The sequence below is a fragment of the Nycticebus coucang genome, chromosome 5, assembly GCF_027406575.1.
Source record: "Nycticebus coucang isolate mNycCou1 chromosome 5, mNycCou1.pri, whole genome shotgun sequence".
In the NCBI taxonomy this organism is placed as follows: domain Eukaryota; kingdom Metazoa; phylum Chordata; class Mammalia; order Primates; family Lorisidae; genus Nycticebus; species Nycticebus coucang.
In genome coordinates this window covers 132,596,353-132,608,567 of record NC_069784.1, presented here as the reverse complement: position 1 = coordinate 132,608,567, position 12,215 = coordinate 132,596,353, and the positions used below count along the sequence as shown (strand labels likewise).

The 12,215-nt window shown below is 45.1% G+C and overlaps 1 protein-coding gene across 2 annotated transcripts in view; it reads right to left on the bottom strand.

Annotated features, from left to right (window-relative positions):
* The window catches only part of ZDHHC14 (zinc finger DHHC-type palmitoyltransferase 14), a 262,390-nt gene that overhangs the window by 75,828 nt on the left and 174,347 nt on the right, over positions 1 to 12,215 (bottom strand). The window lies entirely within an intron of this gene.

The window sequence follows — 12,215 nt, the reverse complement described above, 5'->3', positions numbered from 1 at the left end:
ACCTACCACAAACCCAGCTTACTTTCCTATTTTTAGTAGAAATGAGTTTTGCTCTTGCTCAGGCTTGTCTTGAACTCCTGAACTCAAGAGATCCATCCACTTTGGCCTCCCAGAGTGCTACGAGTACAGGTGTGAGGCACTGTGCCCAGCCATTAAATATATTTTTAAATATCATTAAGTATATATTTAAAAAATCATTTCTACATTTTTTCATCTCAACAGCACCTTTTATTACTTTTAAGAACCAGTTCTTAAAATGTCAATGAAAATACAAATAGGTATCGTTTTTACATTTTCATTTTATCTTACAGTGGCTGATTTCACATTAGAATCACCTGGGGAGTTTTTTAAACTCCCCTAAGGCACAGACCCTGTCCCAGATCCATTCAACCAGAATGTCCAGGGCTTATTCTAATGTGAGTAGGGTTGAGAATCCCTGCTCTATTGAAAGATGAAACTTCACTTTTATTCTTGCCTAACCCCTGACCCCCCACCCTATTAGGCCTGCCAAAAATAATTTGCAGTGGCTGAGACTCTGGCTGTTAAATGCAGGCAGAGCAGGCCCTAGTGGCTGAATCAGTTCTGGGAAACTTCAGAGCTGGTAACATTAAAGGCAACTTCATTTTAATATTTATATGCTTAAAGTACACCCTGTCAGATAGAGACAGGAGCAATGTACTTTTGGTCAATTTCCAAAGTGGTAGGAATTAGTCCCATCAATCTATTCAGGCCCCTCACACAAACTCAGCCTTGGGCAAGAGTTACCTGAGCTTGCAGAACTACTGATATCTTGGTCCCACCCTCAGAGAGTCTGGTTTCATAGTATGGGGGATAGTCTGGCATCATGATTTTGGAAAGCTCTGCAGATATGGGACTCTGCAACCAACTCTGGGAATCCTTGCTCCAGGCGAGGGCCACCAGCATCTGTATTGTCCGATAGCTTGGCTGACAAGCAGGTTCTCAGCTCATCTTAACCACTGAATCAGAATCTGCATTTTATTCCAGGTCTGAAACCCTGCTGTCGGGTACCGATAACTACTCCCCAGTCCACGCTCACAGGTGCCACTTCATGATGTACTCAGACACACTTGCTTGGATGATACCAGCTTTGCTCAGGTGCAGAGTCACATCACAGAACACCCAGCACCCCAGAGTTTTCACGATGAGCACTTGGTGATTTAGGACAGCTGGGCTGAGGGTGTCTGGAGAACTGCAGTCTCCTTCTGTCCCCACAGGGCTGCTCTTACTCACTGAGAGAATACCCAACTCCGATGGCATGACTCAGGGGTTCCAGCAGGTATGCTCTGCTCCCCGTCTCCTTTAGGGGGCTGTCAGAGGCCTAAAATCTGCCACCAGCCTTTAGTGTTTGTGAAAATACCACTCCCAGTGGTAGGGAGAACACGTTGAGCTGCGGCCATGTACTACCCTTGGGAAATTAAAGTTGCACACTCAGGGTGAGAAGACCGTAGGGAGGGCAGGTGGGTGGGGCAGGAGCAAGGTGCAGCCCTTCCACCTTTCCTCTTCCCAAGGCCCAACCTGCCGCTTAGAATAACCAGACAGCTATGCAGCTGGCCCAGGCATTCTGGGTGGGCTTGCCAAGCAGAACAGCCACTTCTGGTTTGTGCCCTGCCCTGCCTGGCACCCCAGGTGGCTGCCCTATGAAACGGTGCTAAATTGAGCAGGGACCTGGAGAGGAGCTGAGCTCCGAAATTATGCATCTGGGGAAGAGGAAGGCCTTTCCCCCATTGGAATCTGTAATAAGGAGAGAACAAAGAGATGTCCTGGCCGTGTACTTCCCCAAGCAACAGGGTAGAAATCACTGGCTTTGAATACATCAAAGATAAGGTCATATCTCTGCAGGAGTCACTGAGGCCTAAACTAATAATAATTTGGTGCTGTCGTAGCCTTATGACAGCTGTGAGGTCTACTGTGTCTATTTAGTTCTTGCAAACCTGGATAGAAAAATGAGGCCAGATATAGGTTTAAAAAAATACTAACCCAATCAAACATCTGTGTTAATTTAATCAGAAAAGTTTAGAGAATGAATTGTGAGGGCAAATATTTTAAAATGCAGGATGACAAACTTATCAACACCAAAATTACTTAAAAAGCCTATATCTGAGTAGCAAGGACTTGAAAAAGTATTTGCTAGCGCTCCTTAAGATAAACTCTATTGATCTTGTAGTTCCAAAGTACATATTTTGAAAGATTAAACCATTGATACAAAATGAGCTGAAGGCTGCAATTCAAAAGACATAATAAATTGAAGCTTAGGAATTAAACCAAAACCCAAAACTCTCTTTGACTAAATATTTGAAGAGCTCTTTATGTAAATGAAATGGAATATATTAACTGCAAATAGCTAAAAGGAGGATATTGAACATTTCCAAGCATAAAGAAAGAAATGTTTGAGATGATGGATATGCTAACTACCCCGATCTGATCACAATAAATTATATGTATTGAAACTTCACTATGTACCCCATGCATATGTGAAATTATTATTTGTCAATTAAAACAAATTTTTAAAAACACATAAGAAACAAAAGGAATACACCAGACCCTGTGGTTCACTCCTGTAATCCTAGCACTCTGAGAGGCTGCAGTGGGTTGATTGCTTGAGCTCAGGAGTTCAAGACCAGCCTGAGCAAGATCAAGACCCTATCTCCAGATACCCCCTTTCTAAAATTAGAAAAAAATAGAAAAATTTCTTTCTTCTATTTTTTATAAAAAAGAAATAGAAAAATTAGCTGGGTTTTGTGACAAGGGCCTATAATCCCAGCTACTTGGGAGACTAAGTTTAGAGGATTGCTTGAACCCAAGAGTTTGAGGTTGTAAGATATGACACCATGGCATTTTACCCAGGGAGACTTTGTCTCAAAAAAAAAGAAAACAAATTAAAAAAAAAAAAAGGAAAATAAAAGAAATAGAAGGATCAGAAGACCTGGATTCAGGATGTAGCTATACCATTAAGTGATGGAGGGAGGCCAGGGATTGTGGCCCCCATCTGTAATCCTAGCATTTGGGAGGCTGAGGCAGGATGATAACTTGAAGTCAGGAATTCGAGACCATGGGGTAACATGGCAAGATCCTATCCCTACAAATTAAACAAAAAATTATCCAGGCATGGTGGCTGGTGGTACATGCCTGTAGTCCCAGTCACTCAGGAGATGGGAGGCTCAAGCCCCAAGTTTGAGGTTACAGTGACTGTGATTGACCCACTGCAGTCCAGCCTGGGCAACATAGCGTTAAACAAACAAACAAATAAACAAAACACTTAAAAAAAGTCAACCTATATTTCCAAGCAAAATACCGTGCCACAAGTTGTAGAGGACCCATAGGGGCCTGAAAGGGGTTCTGCTGGGCTGTTTCTTGGGCAAGGCGGGTTTCCTACCACCCGTTCTGATCTGATCTGTTTTCCTCACAGCCCTCAGAGACTGTTTTCTTTCTTCTATTTTTCTATAAAGAGATGTGCATCACATTATATTGTTCAGGTTGGCCTTGAACTCCTGGCCTCATGCAATTCTTCTGCCTCAGCCTCCTGAGTATCTGGGACTACAGGGGTGAAGCTGGGTCACAGTCTGCCAAAGAAATATGGGAGCTCTTATGAGACACACGAGGTCATCTGAGAACCTGGCTCTCTCTTCTTGCAGTGGGATTTTCCGTGGAGACTGCGCTCAGAACACACACAGCCTCTGGGCTCCCCAAGCCGGTGGCGCTGTCTCCTGCTTCCAGGCTTTTTCTCACCATGTTCTCTCTGCTTGGGATTCCCCGTCCCGCTGTCTGAGCAGATAATCCCATCCTTAGAGGCCCAGTTTGAGCTTCTTTTGTGAAGACACTTTGCAAGCAGAGTTGCTTACTTCTTCCTTCGGGCTCTTACTATACTTGGTCCATTTATTTAGCCAGACAACAGCTCTGTGTTGTGTGCTGCTGTGGACACGGCAGGAACCCAACGCGGGCTGGAGTGAAGACCCAGCACCTAAGATGGGATTCTGTTCCGTGTCTCCCTGCTGCTCTGGGCCAGTGACCCTGCCTGACCCACTTGTCTGTTCCTGGGGCCCAGCAGAGGATCCAGAATGTGGTGGGCGCTCAAGGACTAGAGAAACCTGTACCCCTCACTCCAGGCCCAGTGGGCAGTCGGCCACACGGCCCTTCAGATGCCACAGAACTGCCCACCAGGTAGGCCTTCCTCTGGCCCATGGCTTCTCTCATGCTGTGGACCCTCTCCAGAGGTCCTTCTGTGGACCAAGAGTGGGAAGCCTCTGGCCTCACGACCAACCATGGCCCTCCAATTCCCCAAGTGCAGCCCCTCAACTGATCCAAATGTCACAGAAAAATTCCCTTTATTAAAAGGATTTATTCTTATAAAATTTGGAGTCAGTCAAAAGGCCGCACTCAAGGATCCAGAAGGCACATGTGGCCCCAAGTCTGCAGGTTCCCCTCCCCAGCGGCCGGCCAATGGTGGATCATGATGTCTTTCCATCATCTGTGGCGATCACACCACCTGTGGCCTGTGTTACCATCACAAAGGGCGAAGCAAAGCTCCTGCCCTGACCCTTAGCTCTCCTGTGGTTTTGTGTTCACTGGGCTTTTTCTTGTTGTTTAGGTTGTTGGCAACAGTTATGCTTCTGCTTCTGAGGCTGCTTCTGTGTTTCAAATACAGCTGTTGAAAAAGAATAATAAACATCTGCTATAGCTAATGGGTCAAGAACACTAAAATTTGGGGGGAAATCTAGCCGTTCTGCAAGTTTCTATGAGTCAGTATTTCTCAAGGACATTTTTATATGCAAGTGTTTTGAAAGAAAAAAACTTGAAATGATTCTTTTCTGTCATGAGGTCCCTGCCCTCGATTGTTGGCAGTTATTGGCACAGGGGCTGAAATAATCACAGCACCCGAATCTGGTATTAGCCTCTCCATCAGGCCCCTGGCAAAGACTTAAGGAGCCTGAGACCCTGGAGGGGTGGCTGTGCGCGCACGCATATGTGTGTGTGTGTGTGTGTGTGTGTGAGCTCCACTCACCTATTGATTAAGCTGCTTCCCTGGAGAGAAGGCCTGGGCTGGTCAGGGCCCTTGGGCCAGTCATTGGCTAACATGTGGCTGCTATTTCAAACAAGTCATCTTTCCTTCCTGTAGGAATAATAGAGCACTCACACCCTGACAGGCCCATTTCCCTCCTACCTTATTTATTCCTTTTCCCAATTCAGGGACCAAATTGTTGAACCATATGTCACCATATAAAGGAATTGGACTCTGCTTTTTTAAAATGCAAAAGGAAAAACTGCAGCTTACAAAAGATGTGATTAAGATTCTTTCCTTACTAAAGGACAGAACAGTGGCATTCCCTGGGGCACTGAAGTTTCATAGACCATTAACCAGCTGATGAAAAGCCTGCCAGAGTGGGGGCCTCCACGAATAGGAATTTGGTCAGAACGAAGATAAAGCATCTTTCTCCACCAGGATGAAGTCACAGGGAAAACGTGATTTGCTTTATACTCCACAACTGTTCTAAGTGTTTGCCAGAGGACAGCTGCTAATGGTACCGACGCACAGCTGGGGGGGCTAACAAATCTTACATTTTCCTAAGGCTCATTTTATTGGCTGTCTGTAGCATTTAGGATATAACTTCCCAACGATGAAAGGGTCGATCTATCATGAAGGAAGATGGTTATTTTAAGAGTCATTCAAACTGATCTCTTGGCTTATAAGTGTAAACTTGCAAGCCCATAGGCAAATATTAACAATGATTAGATTTTAGACAAGTCAACTCCTGTTATTTTAACTGTTAGGGAGAAAAAGTAGATCAAATTCTGGTCTGTCTATACTGGAACAAAAATGTGAATATTTTCTTCCTAATCTAGTGAATGGCGGCAGCTTTGTCTTTATGAATGCTTGTGTATAAAATATTCATGTGAGGGCTCCTAAAGGGGCGAGGGCCCCCAGCCCTCCTCTTTCCATTAAAACCTCCGTGTGTTAACTTTGTCTGAAATCATTTGTCTCTGAGGGCTGACGCTAATGCCTGGGAGGAGGCTCAGATGGACAGAGTTTTATCCAGAGCCACATGTAGGCACAGACAGGAGCATCCTCTGCCCAGTCTCCCACCCATCTCAGAGGAGTGGAGAGGTCAGCCACAGGCAAGGGCAGGCCCAGTGGCAGGCAGAGGGTCCCTATAAGGAATGGCAGAAACATGATGCCCAGCTTGCCCTTTTCCAATCACTCACGTGACACCTGTGAGTCTTGGTGGTACCTTGTGGGCCAAAGATACCGGGTCCTTGTCTTCAAGGAGTTTACAATAGAGTGGAGGAGACATGCAGAATCTCACAACTAAGTGTATTGTTGTACACTGTGTATTTTTCAGTTAAAGAAGTAAGGAAGTCTCCCAGAAGCAGCAGCATTTAAAACAGAATCTGAGGCTTCCCTAGGCAATGTGTGTGTGCACATGTGTGTGGGGGTGGTGTGTGCATGCTCATATGTGTGCAAGTGTGCATGCTGCCTGGGAGCTGGGAGCTGAGAGCGAGGCATTTCAGGCAGAGGGAGTGGCTTGTGTCCTGGCCGAAGGACAGGAGGGAGATGGAATCGAAGGGAGGCCAGTGTGACTGGGACAGAGTGAGCGGGGACCTCAGCGAGGAAGGAGGTAGGGCTAGCCCATGCAGAACCTCATAGCAACGTTTGAGGCCTTCGAAAGTGTAAAAGGAAGCTGTGATTGTTGGTTTTATAGGCCATCTTGGCTAAGTTATGTGCCCAGCTGTTTGGTCAACTACCACTCTAGATGTAGCCATGAAGGTATTTTTTAGGTGTAATGAACATTTAATCAGCAGACTCTGAATAAAGCAGGTGACTGTCTGTAAGGTGGGGGGGCATCCTCAATCAGCTGACGCTTGTAAGAGCAAATACCGAGGTTCCCCGAGGTAGAAAGAATTCTCGAGACTGCAGTGTAGAAACCCTTCCAGCCTGCTGCCCTGCAGGACTCAGACCTAAGACTGAGACGTCCACTCTCCCGGCCTTCCAGCCAGCCTGCCTGCCCTGCAGATTCCAGACTTGCCAGCCCCACAACTGCACTGGCTAGTTCTTAAAATGAGCCCGCTCCACCTCTCCCCATGCACATTCTGTTTCTCTGGAGAGCACAGACTGACACCGAAGCCAGGGCCAGGCCTGTGCCATGCAGCCATGCCATCAGGAGGGTGGTTAGGTAAAATCCTGCAAGATCAGACAGGCTGGGTGGGAAGCAGGAGTGGATCCAGGCAGGCGTTGGAGTTCCAGGAGAACTGGAGATGGTGTTAGCTTGCAGTGGGGTGGCAGCCATGGCAACGGAGAGGAGATCCACTCCAGAAACTTTAGAGTGGAAGCCACTGACCACTGGGCACAGGGGATGAGAGCTGGGCAGGTGGCCAGGGTGACTGGAGTCTGACTGAGGTAGGGGGCCTCGTGGTCCAGATTTGTTCCTGTGATACTGCACTGGGGAGGGGAAAGGAGGGAGCAGTGCTTGGTGAGGGTGGGGAGATGCCATCCAGGTGGCTCATGAACTGGACATCAGAGGAAGGGCCCAGGCTGGATGTAAAAATCCATCAATGATGCTGAGATGCTCACCCGGGGAGACTGTGCTAGACAAAGGTGAGAGGGTCCAGGACACCCCTGTGTTTAACAGCAAGGAGGGACAGAGAGGCAGATGGAGAGTGTGGTGTGGCCGAGTCATTTAGCCTGGGTCAAACACATTCAGGAGAACCTGAACTGTGAAGTTGCCTCTAGGAAGCTGTGTGAGCATTAGCACCGCTAAGGTGCTAGGAACCTGGCAGCAAAGAACACTCACCAGGTTTCTTACAGAGCAGGGTTCCCGGTACACTTGGGCATAGACCATGGATCTCATGCTATCCATGGCTCTCACCTCAGCTGTATCATGCCCCCAGCATGAGCAGTGTGACACAGGAGGAGAGAAGCTGGTGGGGAGATCCTCAGGGGGTTCCTAAGAGGAGGGGGACATGATGGCAGTGACAGGAGAGGACGCAGAGGGTATGGAAGGGGTTAATGCATCAGGCCTATACCACATGCACAAAAATGGGAAGGGTGTGGGGTGGGTCCTTTTAAGAGGCCAGAGGCTCACTCTCAGATGGGGTGGGATGACTTCAAGCTGCACAGACTTGGAGAGGGACCCCTCAGGAAGGGCCTGACAGGGGGTGGGAGCGGGCAGCAGGGAACCTACTTTATGCAGCTGAGATGGGAATCTCGAGAGCAGTGGTTCTGAACCTTCCTAATGCTGTGGCTCTGAACCTTCCTAATGCTGTGGCTCTTTAATATAGTTCGTATGGGTCGCGATCCACAAGTTGAGAACCACTGTTCTGGAGGGACCAGTGACACCTCCTGCATAAATGTGATTTGCCTGTCTGCCCTTGCTGGAGGCATGGGGGTGGAGGAGCAAGGTCTTTTCTACTGGGGTGGTCCTGCTTTCATGAGCAAAGCAGGACAGGCTATGGGGACAAGATGGTCACTGAACACAGGGAAGATTCACAGCAAATAAGATGTCTCCAAAACACATTGTCATCAACCTGGTCAAAGTCAAAGTGAAAAAGAAGATTCTACAAGCTCAAGATGAGAGCAACAACTGACCCACAAAGGAAAGACCATCAGGCTAACAGCAGCCTTCTCTGTGAGACTTAACAAACCAGAGGAGATGTGGCCCTGGGTACAGTGCTGTGGCATCACAGCTCACAGCAACCTCCCTCCTAAGTAGCCGGGACTACAGGCGCCTGGCTATTTTTTGGTTGTGGTTGTCATTGTTGTTTGGCAGGCTCAGGCTGGATTTGAACCCAGCTCTGGTGTATGTGGCTGGTGCCTTAGCCGCATGAGCTACAGGTGCCAAGCCCATTTTTAGTCTTCTTAAACAGAACAACTACCAGCCAAGAATTGTGTTTCCTGCAACACTAAGTTTTATAAATAAAGGTGAAATAAAGACTTTCCTAGACAAGCAAATGCTAAGGGAATTTGTCACTACAGGAAATGCTTAAAATCGCACTCTACATTTCCAGAACAATAGATACCAACGAGCGTAAAAACATCCTAAAGTTAAAGCTCACAGCTCTTATAAAACAGAAGCACAAGAGGAAAACAAAACAAAGACGTATCATTCAACATGATGAACAGAATAGTATCCCACTTATCAATTCTAACACTGCATGCGAATGGTCTTAATGCTCCACTTTTTAATAAATGACACAGACTGGCTGAATGGAAACACAACTCAAGTGTATGCTGTCTCTAAGAAACTCATCTGACTCACAAGGGCTCTCACAGACTCAAGGTAAAGAAATGGAAAACAATATTCCATGCAATTAGAAACCCAAAGTGAGCGTGTGTAGTTATTCTCAGATCAGGTAAAATAGACTTTAACTGACCGATGGTAAAAAAGGACAGAAGTGGTCGTTATATAATGAGAAAGGGAGCAATTCACTGAGAAGATATAATAATCCTAAATATATATGCACCTAACACAGGAGCTTACAGTTTCATAAAACAAATTCTGCTAGACCCATGCATAGAATTAAACATTAGCATCATAATTGCCAGGGCTTCAACACCCCACTGACAGAACTGGACAGACGATTAGAGCAGAAAATCAGTTCAGAAATCCTGGACTTAAATGTGACTCTAGAACACAAGGACATAACAGATACTTACAGAAAATTCTATCCCAAATCTGCAGAATATACAGGAGCACATGAGACATTTTCCAAGATGGGTCATATCTTAGCCCACAAAACAACTCTCAGCAAATTCAGAAAAACTGAAATCATACCATGTACCTTCTCAGACCACAGTGGAATAAAACTAGAAATCAATCCCAAGAGACATTGTCAAAACTACACAAAGTCATGGAAATTAAACTTGCTGCTGAATGATCCTTGACAAGGATGAAATTAAGAGGAAAATTAGGATAGGGAGCCCAGAAAGATAACCATATAGCTGTGACCAACTTATCTTTGATAAAACAGACCAAAATCTACACAGGAAAAGATACCCTAGTCAACAAATGGTGCTCAGAAAATGGAATAGCTATATCCAGAATGAAATAGAACCCCTATCTCTCACCACACGTAAAAAAATTAATTTAAGATAGATGAAAGACTTACATGTAAGGCATGAAACCATATAAAATTCTAGAAGAAAACTAGGAAAAACTTTAGACATCAGCGTAAGCAAAGAATTTATGACTAAGACCCCAAAGGCAAATACAGCAGCGACAAAAATAGATAAATGGGATTTATGGGCGGCGCCTGTGGCTCAAAGGAGGAGGGCGCCAGCCCCATATGCCGGAGGTGGTGGGTTCAAACCCAGCCCTGGCCAAAAAAAAAAAAAAGAAAAATGGGATTTAGTTAAATTAAAAGGCTTCTGCACAGCAAAGGGAACAATCGACACACAGGCAACCTACAGAATGGGAGAAAATATTTGCAAACTGTACATCTGACAGACGGCTGATATCCAGACTCTACAAAGAACTCAAATAGGCAAGAGAAAAACAAACAACTCCTGCAAAAGTGGACAAAAGATACGAACAGAATTTTTTCAAAAGATAGAAAAATGGCCATTATGAAAAAATGTCCAACATCACTCATCATTAGGGGCATGCAAATGAAAACCATGATGAGATACCACCTTGCCCCATCAGACTAGCCATTATTAAAAAGTCAGAAAAAAAGATATTGACATGCATGCAGAGAAAAGGGAACACATATACTTTTGGTGGAACTGCAAATTAGTAAATACAACCTGTATGGAAAATGGTATGGAGATTTCTCAAAGAAATAAAAGTAGACCTACCGTTTGATCCAGTGATCTCATTACGGGGTGTCTACCTGAAGGAAAAGTTATTTTATAAGAAAAGACACCTGTACTTGAGTGTTTATCCCACCACAATTTATAATTGCAAAGCTATAGAATCAACCTCAGTGTCCATCGATTCATGAATAGGTAAAAAAATGTGGGGTAGGGGTGTATGTATATTTGTGGTAATACATACACACGTGTGCACATGTTCTATACACATACACATACCATAAAGCACTACTCAGCCATTAAAAGGAATCAAATAATATCTTTTGAATCAACATGGATGGAACTGGAGACGATTATCCTAAACGAAGTATCTCAGAATGGAAAAACAACACACATATTTACTAGTAAATTGGAGCTAAATTATGGGCTCAGAGATATATAAAGAACATTGGAAACCAACAAGTCGGGAGGTGAGAGAAGAGTCAGGGATAAAACTTACCTATCGGTTGTAACGAACACTATTCTGGAGATGGGCACCCTGAAAGCCCTGACTTCAATGTTACACAATGTATTCATGTAACGAAACATTTGTACCCGCTTAATATTCCAAAACTTAAAAAAAAGAAAATTCCAAAGCAAAAATAAACATAAATATTCTTGAAAATGGAAGTTCCAGAACATGGGAACACAGAACTAGTGAAGAATGTGATTTTAGACTCAGTGGAGAAGGCAGGCCTCGCTTTCTGCACATTTAAACTACAACAATCTGGGTTCCTATCATTCTGGGATACTGCAATTCATAGAAAGACCTTGAACTGTCAGAAGCTCTGATGTTCACAGCTATCAAACGCTTGAAGGCCTGCACAGATCCTGCAGGGCAATGTATATCTAGCACTAATTAGTGCAATTTAAGACAGAACAAAAAGTGCTTGGTGGCTATGACCTGCTTCGCTTAACTGTGTTAATCCAATACATGCTTATAGCAAAATGAAAATTAATGACTACATTATATTTTTTCATACTATTTTTTCCCACATGGATACCAAAGCCTTGCCCTTGAATGTAAAAAAAAGAAAAGTGGCTTTGTCCTTGCAAAGTTTGAATTTCCCTCCAATTATGTCAAAGTCCTCTGAACACACACACCAACCTCCTGGGCTGCATATCTGGAAATCAGTTCTTCTATTGAAAGTCAAAGCTAGAGGCTCAGTGCCTGTGGCTCAAGTGGCCAAGGTGCCAGCCACATACACAGAGCTGGAGGGTTCAAATCCAGACCGGGGCCACCAAACAACAATGACGGCTGCAACCAAAAAAACAAACAAAACAAAAAAACAGCCGGTTGTTGTGGCAGGTGCCTGTAATCCCAGCTACTTGGGAGGCGGAGGCAGGAGAATTGCTTAAGCCCAGGAGATTGAGGTTGCTGGGAGTGGTGATGCCACGGCACTCTACCCAGGGC